This window comes from Sapajus apella, unplaced genomic scaffold (assembly GCF_009761245.1).
Source record: "Sapajus apella isolate SASKATOON/1434 unplaced genomic scaffold, GSC_monkey_1.0 scaffold78, whole genome shotgun sequence".
NCBI lineage: Eukaryota > Metazoa > Chordata > Mammalia > Primates > Cebidae > Sapajus > Sapajus apella.
Window position 1 is genome coordinate 1,664,977 of NW_022437018.1, and position 13,967 is coordinate 1,678,943.

The 13,967-nt window shown below is 38.8% G+C and overlaps 1 long non-coding RNA gene across 1 annotated transcript; it reads left to right on the top strand.

Annotated features, from left to right (window-relative positions):
• Positions 1-1,913: 1,913 nt before the first annotated feature.
• LOC116532962 lies at positions 1,914-13,752 on the top strand. Its single transcript, XR_004261015.1, has 3 exons — positions 1,914-2,099; positions 9,380-9,384; positions 13,742-13,752. It is a non-coding gene; the product is annotated as an uncharacterized LOC116532962 (long non-coding RNA).
• The last annotated feature ends 215 nt before the right edge of the window (positions 13,753-13,967 follow it).

Genomic DNA, 13,967 nt, shown 5'->3' on the forward strand with positions numbered 1-13,967 from the left:
GGCCTTCCACTAATGTATTTTGCTAGTCATTAATAAAATGATGAGTCAAGCAGACAGATATGAGGACAGAGTCCTATGACAAATACCAGATATTTACTTCCAAGTTGATCAATTTTGATCAATCAGTAACAAATTTAATGTAGCTATCGCATAGTCCGTATTTATCTCAAGCAAGTAAGATATGGTTAGTCACCTTATTAAGATCCAGTCATACACATAAAAGCACTCTCTGAATCTGTTGCTTTAATAAATAACCCTATCAAGTAAGAAATTTGGTTTAGTGGCATATATTTCACTTTTAGTGAATCCATATCAACTAAATGATCATCTTGTTTCTTGAATCATCTGCTTGTTATTTTATTCCAGAATTTTGCTTTGGAGGAATCTCTACCTCAAACACACACACACACACACACACACACACACACACACACACACACACACACACACCCCTTCTTTCTTGTGAAAAAAAAAAAAAGTTCATCTATTTTTTCCTTTGCAGTTTTTTCATGTCTTCCAGTCCATAGAGTTCCATAAAGGGTACAGAAAATGCTTTTTACTTGCAAGTTCTCTTTGTGCCTTGCAGGGTTAGCTCTCAAGATCAGAAGACTTGAATTTACTTAGGATGGAAAAGGTTCAACAGAAATCATTCCTGTCTACATCATCAATCCTCTTTCACTGAACTAGTCCCAGCCTTTGTGTCATTTTTTACAATGGAAGTCAAGTAAAACCTGTATAGTTCTGCCTCTTCTTTAAGTCACAGACATTGCATTCACAACTACTTGGAGCTTTTAAGATTTTGATTCTCTCAAGTGCTTTTACATCACATTAACCAACTTAATTATCTGTAAAGTTCTTTTTTCTTCATTTTAGTTGACACATAATAATTGTACATATTTATGGAATACAAAGTGATGTTGCAATTCAGGTATACAATGTATGTTGATCAAATCAGGTTAATCAGCATATCATCTACTCAAACATTTATCATTTCTTTGTGTTGGAAACATTCAACGTTCTTCTAGCCATTTGAAAAGATACAATAAATTATTACCTATATCCATGCCAAAGTGCCATAGAACAATGAAATTTAATCCTCCTATGAAATTGTAATTTTGTAATTATTAACCAACCTCTTCCTATCCCCACCTCCCCCTACCCTTTTCAGTCTCTATACACTGCAATTCTACTCTCTACTTCTATGCAGTCAACTTTTTTTAGCTCCATATGTGAGTGAGAACATCCAATATTTCTCTTTCTGTGTCTGTTCTCTGGGCTCATGTTTGTTGCCACAAATGAGGATTTCATTCTTTTTAATGGCTGGATAGTATTACATTGTATATACACCACATTTTCTTTATCCATTCATCTGATGTTGGACACCTAGGCTGAGTCCATGTGTTGGCTGTTGTGAATAGTACTACAATAAACATGGGACTGCAGATTTCTCTTCAGTATACTGATTTCCTTTCCTATAGATAAAATCCCAACAATGGGACTGTTGGATTATATGGTGGTTCTATTTTCAATTTTTTTTGAAGAATCTCCATAGTGTTTTTTATAATGGCTATCGTAATTTACAACCCCACTAACTATGTATAAGTGTTCCATTTTCTACACATCCTCATTAGCAATTGTTATTTTCTATATTTTTGATAATAGTCATTCTAATTAGGGAGAAATAATATTGTGGTTTTGACTGCATTTTCCTGATGATTTGTAGTGTTGAACATTTTTTTTCATATACCTCTTGGCCATTTGTATGTCTTCTTTTGAGATATGTCTATTTGAATCATTTACCCATTTTTCAAGAAGATTATTTGGGTTTTTCCTGTTAAATTCTTTTGAGTTCCTTATATATTCTGATATTAGTTATTTGTTGTCAAATGAACAGTTTGCAAATATTTTCTCCCATTCTACAGGTTTTCTCTTCACTTTGTTGATCGTTTGCTTTTCTGTGAAGAAGCTTTTTAGTTTGATATAGTCCCATCTGTCTGCTTTTGGTTTGTTGCTATACTTCTGAAGTCTTACCCATAAAATCCTTGCCAAAACCTATGTCCTGAACCATTTCCCCTGTGTTTTATTCTAGTTATTTTATAGTTTCAGGTCTGAACATTTAAGTCTTTAATTCATTTTGAGTAGATTTTTATATATGGAGAGAAATGGGGGTCTTGTTTTCTTCTTTTACATATGGATATCCAGTTTTCCCAGCACCATTTATTGAAGTGGCTGTCCTTTCCCTAATGTATGATCTTGGTGCCTTTGTCAAAACTCCATTGGCTGGAAATCTATAGCTGTATCTCTGGGTTTTGTATCCACTGTCTTCCTCCATTAGTCTGTGTCTATTTTTTATGTCAGCATCATGATGTTGTGGTTACTATAGCTTTTTAGTAAATTTTGAATTCACGCAGTGTGCTGGTCCAGCTTTGTTCTTTTTGCTTAGTATAGCTTTGGCTATTTAGGGTCTTTTATGGTTCCATACAAGTTTTAGGATTTTCTGTGATGAATGTCATTAGAATTTTGAAAGGGATTGCATTGTATCTGTATGTTGCTTTGGATAGTATGGTCATTCAACAATATTAATTCTTCCATACTGTGAACATGGGATATCTTTCCATTATTTTGTGTTCTCTTCAATTTCTGTTGTAGTTTTTACTGTAGGGTTCTATCACCCCTTAGATTAAATTTATTTCTGGGTATTTTTATAGGTATCATAAATTACTTTTTTCAATTTGTTTTTCAGCAATTTTGTTATTAGTGCTACTGATTTTATAAATGCCACCAATTTTCCTATGCTGATTTTGTATCCTATAACTTTACTGAATTTGTTTATCATTTCTAAGAGATGTTGCTGATGCTGAAATCTTTTTTTTTTTTCTGTATATGAGATTTTGTTATCTGCCAGGAGAGACGATTTGACTTACTTCTTTTGAATTTGAATGCCTTTTATGTCTTTCTCTTACTTAAATTCTCTGGCTAGAACTTCCAATACTATGTTCAATAAACGTGGTAAAAGTGGGCATCTTGTTTTGTTTTAGCTTAGCTTTCAGTTTTTTCCACTCAGTATAATGTTATATGTAGTTTTGTCATATATGACCTTTATTGTGTTGAAGAATGTTCCTTCTATGCCTAATTTGCTGAGAGATTTTGTCATGAAGGGATGTTGAATTTTTTCAAATGACTTTTATGTGTCTTTTGAGATGATTATGTGGTTGTCCCTCATTTTGTTGATATGACATTCATTGATTTGGGTATATTGAACCACCCTTGTATCCCTGGGATGTCCCACTTAATTATAGTGATTTACCTTCATCAGGGATATTGGCTTATAGTTTGTTGTTGTTAATGTTGTTGTGTCCTTATCTGGTTTTGGTTTGAGGGTAATTGTAGAATAAGGAAGAACTGCCTATTCTTCAATTTTTTTGAAATATCTTGAGAATAATTGGTGTGGTTATTCTTTAAACATTTGGTAGAATTTAGCAATGAAATCATCTGATCTTGGGCTTTCCTTTGTTGGGGGATGTTTTATTACTGATTCAATATCATTACTCATTAATCATTATTAATCTGTTTGGGTTTTAAAAATTCTATCCTATTCAATCTTTTTAAATTTTTTGTAATTATCTTAATGTATTTTCAGTGTGAGAACTAAAGCTCAGTTTCTACATCAGTACTTATTCCCTTCTGAAAGGATTCTTTTAAAAACTCTCCCTTGATTTTTTGTTTTTTGTTCTTTTTTTTGATTGTTTGTTTAATCCTAGTTCAATCTTGATAGGTAATATGTGTTCAGGAATTTATCCATTCCTCTAGGTTTTCTCATTTCTTGGCATATAGTTGCTCCTTTTAGGAGAAAAAAAAAAAGGAAAAATCTTTCTGGGGGCTACAGGATGGCTGACTAGAGGCATCTGGCACTAGCCTCCTCCACAAAAGAGAACCAAAATAGAAAGTAGATAATTATTCTTTGAATAGATCACCTAAGAGAACACTGAAATTCAACAGAAAGTGACAGAAAACTCCAAAGGCAAGGAAGGAGAGGGAAGAGAAGCAGCCTGCCCAGCAAAGATTGGCTGGGAGCCCTGAGAGCCTCCTCAGTTCAGAGAAAGAGTAAGTGAGAAATTCCCAGCAGTCTATTCCCACCAGTAATTCCTGCAATCCTAGCCACAGGAGAGCCCCCTCAACCCTGATGGGCCCTAGACTAACATAAGTTGCTGCCTGGAGATTATGCAGCAGTATCACTCCAGAGATGGGCTCAGATAGGGTCCTATACCCCTCCCGCAAGATCTAAGCAGCTACAGCATGATATTTTGAGAGATCAGCCCTCACCAGACTGCCTCCTGCCCTAGAGCCCAATAGCCCTTGCATCTCCACATCCTTGGAGCCCTATTGTCATCCCCATCAGTAGTTACTGCAACCACTGGCTGCCACCATGGCCAAAGTGTACCCCTGTGTCAGCCTCTCTTCCTTTCCCAGCAGTGGGGCTGGCCACATGAATTTGCAGATGCCCTGAGGACAGGCTTCTCTACCTAAGCTGCTACTGCTGGCTGCTGCTACTGTGGCCAAAGTGTAACCCACTCCCCCTAGCTGTGTGACTGCCACACATTTGCATGTGCATTGAAGACAGACTCCCCCACCCACAACCACCACCAACGCTGGTTGCTGCCATCGGGATGGTAGGTTTAGCCATGTGCAATAACCCCACCATCTGTAGCCGTGAGGCCTCCGCACATTTAGATGTGCCTTGAGAACAGCTCCTTCACCCACAACCACTGCCTGGTGCTAAATTAGGCACTCCCAAGGTGCCTACCTAGGCTGCTGCCTCTGACAACAGCCCCACCCTCTCCAGCTGCAGGGATACAGAGCAATTGTATGTGTCCTGAACACAGGCACCCCCACTCATCACCTCCACTGCTTTCCTCAATGAAGCACTTCACCAGAAGCCTAGGAATTAACCTACCTCTGTGCACCAAAGTCAGTGTCCATATGTACCACCAGGAGTCCCATGAACATGTCTGCCAGACATGTCTCCACCACCCCCAACCAGTGTCTGGCATGCCATTTGCAGGCCTAGAGATTGCCCCACTTCATCCACCACAATTGTCAGCTGAAAACTCCTCTCAGAGGCCTGAAGATGGACCCACCTTGCCTACTGCTACCATCACAGTGGGCACCCAACTGCATGCACCACCTGCTCAACTGGAGATGATGCACCCAGCCCATTGCAGCCAACGCTAACATCAGCATGGACTTCTCGAGAACCAGAAGGTTGTCCCACCGCAGCTATTGCCATTGCCCATGCTAAAGCCACTGCCCAGTGATGCAAGGACTTGCCCACTCACCTGGCTCATCACTGCCACTGCCTGCACCTAAGAAAACCACCTGTAAGCTCAAGAATTGGCCCACATGGGCCCAATAACACAGGTACCAGTGTTTGCCACTCTGGGGTCCAAAGGCAGACACGTTCAGCTTGTGGATGCCATCATTGGGGCCCAAGGACTGGCACCCCTGATATCCCCATCTCTAGCAAAACTTCACCACAACTCCTACTAACAACCACACCCTAAATCACTAAGGAAATCAGATCCCACTGACACCATTCAGAGCCAAATAAATTATACAGACTATACCATTGCATGCACCCAGAATGAAAGCCAAAGTGTCTTATACCACCAACATTGTAGATACATTTTCAGCTATTCAAAGTAGTCTCCAATAATCCTTTGTATTTCTGTGATATCAATTGTAACGTCTCCTTTTTTGTTTCTAATTTCATTTAATTGGGTATACTCTGTTTCTTAGTCTAGCTAATGGTTTATCCATTTTGTTTATCTTTTTACATACCAATTTTTTATTGCATTGATATTGCATATTCTAAGTCATTTTTCTCTATTGTTTTTAGTTCTACTCTGATCTTTTTTATTTCTTTTCAACTACTTTTGGGGTTTGGGCTGTTCTTGCTTTTCTAGTCCCCTGAGATGTGTGATTAGGTTGTTTATTTGACATATTTCTAATTTTTTACATGTAGGCATTTATCGATATTAATATCCCTCTTAGTACTGCTTTTGCTATATCCCATAGGCTTGGGTATATTGTGTTTCTATTTTCTTTTATTTCAATATTTTCTTAAAATCTTCTTCTGAATTTCATCATAGATCCATTGGTCATTCAGGAACATGTTGTATGATTTTCATGAATTTGTAGTTTCCAAAGTTCCTCTTGTTATTGATTTCTAGTTTTATTCCATTGAGATCAGAGAAAATACTTGATATGACTTCAAATTTTTTAATTGTTCAGAATTGTATCCTAACATATGGTTGAACCTGGAAAATATTCCATGTGCAGATGAAAATGTACATTCTGCAGCTGTTGGATAATGTGTCCCATAAATGTCTCTTAGATCCATTTGGTGCTCTGCATAGTTTAAGTCCAATTTTTCGTTGTTAATTTTCTGCCTAGATGATCTGTCCAAAGCTGAGAGTAGGATGTTGAGGCCCTCAGCTACTATTTTATTTGAGTCGGTCTCTCTCTCTCTCTCTCTCTCTCTCTCTCTCTCTCTCTCTTTCTCTCTCTATCTCTTTCTCTCTTCAGATCTTATAATATTTGGTTGGTTAATATATTTGGGTGCTGTAGTATTGAGTACACATATATTCATAATTGTTGTAGCCCCTTGCTGAATTGATCCCTTTATCATTAATTAACAACTTTCTTTGTGAACTTTTCTGTTTTTGATTTAAAGTCTATTTTGTCTGAAATAAGGTTTCCATATGCACAGAATATCATTTTTCCATCCCAGGCAGACCAGTTCTCCAGTCCTGCATGAGCATGCCACTGGAATCAGGTAGAACCTGTATAGTTCTTCATCTTCAGACCACTGATGTCACATTTACAACTACCTGGAGCTCTTTTCATTTTGATTATCTCAAGCACTTTTACAAAGCATTAAGGAACGTAGCATTACGCTATGTAAAAGCGTTAGATTCTTATTCAGCCACAACCACCCATAGGATAGTAGTCTGAGAAATACTATCTTCTCCAGACCATTCTTCCAGTCCTCCTTGTGGGTAAAGGCCATCCATTTCCATGGTATTTATAAGAATTCTTTTATTCTCTTTCATTTTTTGAATATTTAAAATCCTCTTCTACTTTATTTATAATTTATTAATAATTGAAATTTTATCATAAAGTAACATTTCTTATGCTTAATACACAAGTACAGATTTTCAAGTAAATATTCAGCCTAAAGCTGTAATCTACAGCTAAATGGAGCTTCCTCCCACTTCCAGGTAGCATATTCAAAAGCAGTGCCAATGTGAAGTATGCATGGGATAAAAATTATTACCCCAAGGGTGTTAGAGTTCTTTTGATCTATTCCCACTTCCATTCCTGAGATGACAGCAAGAACCATGAGTCAGATACATTATATCTTTTTCGATCTTACGAGTTTAGAAGGGGGTTCGCTCTTGTTACCCAGGCTGGAGTGCAATGGCGCGATCTCGGCTCACCGCAACCTCCGCCTCCTGGGTTCAGGCAATTCTCCTGCCTCAGCCTCCTGAGTAGCTGGGATTACAGGCACGCACCACCATGCCCAGCTAATGTTTTTGTATTTTTAGTAGAGACGGGGGTTTCACCATGTTGACCAGGATGGTTTCGATCTCTTGACCTCGTGATCCACCCGCCTCGGCCTCCCAAAGTGCTGGGATTACAGGCTTGAGCCACCGCGCCCGGCCGATACATTATATCTTAATGTAATTACTCTTTATTCCAGACCATGATCTACTGTCAGCTGTATTCACTTTGTATCTGTTACACAATGAAATTATGGCATTTGGGTTTTGTTGTTGTTGTTGTTCTTGTTACTGTTATATTTGCTTTTTGAGAATGAGAAGATGATGGACAGGACATGTATGTAAAATATTCCTTTTTGAAACCTCTGCCATCAAACCAGAGAGTACAGCAAGCTGTGTGCTGAAAAGTTAAAGTCTTGTGTAATTCTGAAAGGGCAATACCAAGGTCAGTTTTTTCTATTGGTGCAGTCTGCTTCAGGCTGCAATCATTTGCTCTTTGAGGCATTTTCAGTGAAAAAGAGAGACAGAATTAATTTTTACCATTAGAAAAATTCCTCCCTTTCATGGAAAGCAGTTTCAGCAATGACTAAGTACTCAATAAACATTAGAAATTGCTTTTATTATTTTAATTTCCTACAGATAGTAAGAAATTTTAATTTTCTTTCTAAGTTTATCTTTAGTGTTTGTTAGCACTTTTTTCCTGTGCAGGCCTCCACTTCAGTTCCAGATCAATATGTCTCAAATATTCAATTATATGCCAGCTGAATAGGTCCTATTTCTGCTCTAAAGACCTATTCATGTATTTCTCCAAGACATTTGGGTTCTGCAGCAATAAATTCAGGAAAATATTTGGCTTTGGCCAAGTATTAGTCTACCTGAGATTTGGGAGTGGAAGGACATTGTGGATCTTTAACAACGACCATCTCTGTGCCTGAATGAGGGGGACGGACAAAGCCTACGCTGTCATTAGATTGTATAACACTGAGCTCAATGAGGTATACCTGTCTCAGTCTACATGATACATCTTGGACAACCTCATTTTTTTTAGGCTAAACCTCCACTCTTCTGCCTGAAATTTTCTAGAGGAAGGACCTGGAAATCTGAATTTGAAATGATTTTATTAGGCTACTTGGGGAACCCTGCATTAGTAGACAGTGCCTTTTGTTTGGTAGCCATTTTACCGAAAACAAGTGCCATGCAGTTTCTAAGGCCCAAGATCTCAGAACAAATAACAGAGCTGGGATTTGAGCCAAAAGCCAAGCTCCCTCTGTGCTAAGGGGTAGCCTGAGTGTATTATTCCCTCTGGCTTTCCCATCTTCCTTGATCCCACCCTATATGTAATAGAAGTATAAACATTAAAATAGAGGGTCCTTTCTTATCTGAAATTCTGTTTTTTCTGAGACTGGGATACTTGTCACTATGACAAGACTCAATGACACAGTCTTGACTCATAAAGTCACAATAAGGACATTGTAAATCATCAGTCACAAATGCTACATTTAGCCCACCCAGAACAAGCCAATCCCTTTGACCTTTACCACCACTATGCAAAAGGAGGTGGGGAAGAGCAGACAGGACATTGCAGGCTCAACAGTTGAATGGACGTGGGATGAAATCTTGGCAATGCTGCTTATTTGCTTCTCATTCCCAGCCTCATCCGGGATTTGATCTATTCCCACTTCCATTCCTGAGATGACAGCAAGAATCGTGGGTCAGATATATTATATCTTAATGTAATTACTCTTTATTTCAGACCATGATCTACTGTCAGCTGTATTCACTTTGTATCTGTTACACAATGAAATTATGGCATTTAGGTTTTGTTGTTGTTCTTGTTCTTGTTATATTTGCTTTTTGAGAATGAGAAGATGACGTTATTTTTTCTCATCTATAAAATTAAGGTAATAGCACATAGCTATTCTGTGGGCTATTGTGTGCTCAGCACACAACAGGTATTCAGCAAATTTTTCCACCGAGTCTGTGATGGTTAATATTAGGTGTCAACTTGATTGAACTGAAGGATGCCTAGATGGCAGGTAAAGTATTGTTTCTGGATGTGTCTGTGAGGGTGTTGCCAGGGGAGACTGACATTTGAGTCAGTGGACTGGGAGAGGAAGGCCCGCCCTCAATGGGTATGGACAGCATCCAATTGGCTGCCAGTGTGGATACAGCAAAGCAGGTAGAAGAAGGTGAGATAAGGTTGCTTGCTGAGTTTCTGGCTGCCTTTTTTCCCGTGCTGGATGATTCTTCCTGTTCCTCATGCCCTTGAACATCAGACTCCAGGTTGTTTGCCCTTTGGATTCTTGGACTTGTACCAGTAATTTGCCAGGGGCTTTCAGGACCTTTGGTCACAGACTGAAGGCTGCAATATTGGTTTCCCTGGTTTTGAGGCTTGCAGACTCCGGCTGACCCACTAGCAGTTTCTCTCCCCGCCCAGCTTATAGATGGCCTATTGTGGGACTTCACCTTGTAATCATGTAAGCCAATTCTCCCTAACAACGTCCCTTTTCTATATGTACATATATCCTATTGGTTCTGTACCCCTGGAAAACCCTGATTTAAGCATCCATGGCCCAGGTTGAGAACAGGGGAGGAAGAAATGTGCTGCAGGATCTGGTGACACACAGGGTAATGGAAAATTAAGCAGAGCACTCAGATAAAGTACTTTACAGCAATTAAACTGTTTTCCCCTACGGTGCAGATCTGCATTATAAAAGTATTTACAGGTGTCTGATTTTGTTGACTATGCAGGAAGCCACCTTGGCAGAATAAATAGAGCTGCCCAGTGCATTTTCCTGCTCTTTATTTGCAGAAAGGGAGATAATTAAAGAACTAATGACACCCTTCAGAAGCTTGCATGCAGCAGTAGCCTAGCTAACATCACATACTCCAGGAGCCCTGAAGGATAAAGCCTTTAGACTTGACAACAAGGCCCTATGCCCTGTGCTTCTGATTATTCTGTCCTCTGCTCATTTCTCATGAGGCAGCAAGGAAGAGGCAAGCCTCTTTTGAAGTCCTCATTGATTAATACCTGGAGTTCCCCAACAAACATACTTTACATTTAACCTGAGCCCTAGAAGACTGAGATGAGAACAAATGAGGGAAAGGAAACTAACATTTACTGATGATTACTATTGGCTAAGTAACATACTACATTTTTTCCTATAAAAAAACTTCATATCTTGACATAATAATACATTCACAGGAAGGTGCAAAAATAATACAAGGAATCCTGTGTACCTTTCACCCAGCTTCCCTCTATGCAGAAGGCTGGGTGATCGGATGAGCAGAAGCATGTAGATAGACGTAAGTCATTGTTAGTGTCCCAGTTCTCAATTTGGGTGGTAGTCTTTGTATCACTATTTTAGTTATCTCTTGATATATAACAAACCACCATAAAACATAGTGGCCTAAAATAATATTTTATTATTTCTGTTAACATAACTAATTGGGAAGCCATTAGATTCAGTGTAACCAGTCTTAACCAGACAGAAACTGCCAACTAACCTTTCACTAGGGACTTTCCATTGAAAGGATCCAAATAAGTCTACTTTAACCAAACAAATATTTTCTTTGCCTTGCTTTTATGTTCACCTTATAAAAGCTTTCCTCATCTGCCCCTTTGGCAAATTACTGAACCACTTGGGGTCTGAAGCTGTTCAATTCACGATTTTCTGTCTGTTCCAACAAACTCTAAATTTGAGGAGTTTTTAATTTTATTTAACTTAATTTTACATTCCAGGATACATGTGCAGGATATGCAGGTTTGTAACATAGGTAAACATGTGCCATGGTAATTTGCTGCACCTATCAACCCATTATCTAGGTATTAAGCCCTGCATGCATTAGCTATTTATCCTGATGCTCTCCCTCCCCATGATCCACATCCCCATCACCCTCCTACCTAACAGGCCCCAGCATGTATTGTTCCCCTTCTAGTGTCCCTGTGTTCTCACTGTTCAGCTCTGACTTATAAGTGAAACTCTAGAATTTTAATGTGCCAATGTTTATCTTATAACATTTCTTACAGTTTTCTTGCTTGACTGGGTGGGACTCAGCTAGATAGTTCTTCAGATGCTCACCCTTGGGGTCCAGTCACAGCTGGGAATGGAACATTCAAAATGGCTTCACTCACATGTCTGTGGCCTTAACAAAAAAGAATGGAAGGTGGGCTTCAGCAGGAACACTGGCAAATTAGGCCATTCTCTCCATGTGGTCTCAGGACCTCTCCTTGTCTACTACCTTTCCACATGGTCTCTCCTTGTGGTCTTTCCAGTAGTCATTGAGCTTCTTACATGATGGCTCAGGACTCCCAAGAGTGCAAAAGCAGAAGTCACCAGGTCTTCTGAAGACTGGCACAGTGACTCTTCTCTTGCATTCTCTTGGCTAATGTGAGTCACAACACCAGTGCTGATTCAATGTGATGTGACATCAATATCAGGAGATATGGTTCACTGGGAGACACCTTTGGAGAGTAGCTATCACATTTGATATGTAACAGAGCTTCCAAGGACCAATACTGACCCAAAAAAGTAATATATGGGTCAGTATTCATGATTGGAAGCTCTATTATATTACTTTTTTTGTGTGTTTATATATATATATATATATATATATATATATATATATATTCCTATAATATATATGTGTGTGTATACATGTTAGTGTATATTAATAAAATCTATCAGGATCAAAATTGACAAATAGAATCTAATTAACTATAGAGCTTCTACACAGAAAAATAAACTATCATCAGAGTGAAAGGCAACCTACAGAATGGGAGAAAAATTTTGCAATCTATCCATCTGACAAAGGGCTCATATCCAGAATCTAGAAGGAAATTAAACAAATTTGCAAGAAAAAAACAATCCCATCAAAACGTGGATGAAGGATATGAACAGACACTTCTCAAAAGAAGACAGCCAACAAACAAATGAAAAAAAGCTCATCATCACTGGTCATTAGAGAAATGCAAATCAAAACCACAATGAGATACCATCTCACACCAGTTAGAATGGGAATTATTAAAAAGTCAGGAAACAACAGATGCTCAAGAGGATGTGGAGAAATAGGAATGCTTTTACACTGTTGGTGAGAGTGCAAATTAGTTCAATCACTGTGGAAGACAGTGTGGCAATTCCTCAAGATTCCAGAACCGGAAACACCATTTGACCCAGTAATTATCGACATATACCCAAAGGATTACAAGTCATTCTGCTATAAAGACACATGCACACATGTGTTTATTGCAACACTATTTACAATAGCAAAGACTTGGAACCAACCCAGATGCCCATCAGTGATAGACTGGATAAAGAAAATGTGGCACATATACACCATGAAATACTAATCAGCCATAAAAAAGAATGAGTTCATGTCCTTTGCAGGGACATGCATGAAGCTGGAAGCTATCATTCTCAGCAAACTAACAAGGAACAGAAAACCAAACAATGCATGTGCTCACTCATAAGTGAGAGTTGAACAATGAGAACACATGGATATGGGGAGGGGAACATTGCACACTGGAGCCTGTCAGGAAGCGGGGAGCAAGGGGAGGGAAAGCATTAGGACAAATACCTAATGCATGCAGGGCTTGAAACCTGGATGACAGGTTGATAGGTGCAGCAAACCACCATGGCACATATACAACTATGTAACAAACCTGCACATTCTGCACATGTATCCCAGAACTTAAAATAATAATTAAGAAAAACTATACCATGCTGTTAACGCTGTGTTATTTCTGCAGCTGGAATCACAGGACACTTTCACTTTCAAAGTTACATATTTTTCTAATGTTGTGATTTTAACTAAAGAATATATTTGTAAAGTTGGGCTGAGCATGGGCACAGTGATTTCAAGATAAATACTTTCTCAGGGACCAAAAGCCAAATTTTATCTGGCTGAAGAAAAGACATCAGCTGGGAACTTGAATAGCCTGGCCACCTGAGACTGTTTGACAGGTTGTGCATGCTACAGCCATTTGCCAATCCATGTTCTCAGGTAGGCATCTATCTTCAGAGAATTAGGACTTTATCCCATTCAGCCAGGCAGTTGTGGTCACTGGCTGCTAATATGACATGTGAGGACTATATTTAGCATGTATCATTAAAATACATTGAGATCATTAAAAAGAGGAATTACAGTATATAAAATAGAATGTTTGTGAACTGATATAGGAATCTGATATGGTTTGGCTGTGTCCCCGCCCAAATCTCATCTTGAATTGTAATCCCCATAATCCCCACATGTCAAAGGCAGGACCAGGTGGAGGTAATTAGATCATGGGGGCAGTCTACCCCATGCTGTTCTCATGGTAGTGAGTGAATTTCAAAAGATCAGATAGTTTTTAAGTGTCTGGCATTTTCCCTGCTTGTACTTTTTCTCTCCAGACACCTAGTGAAG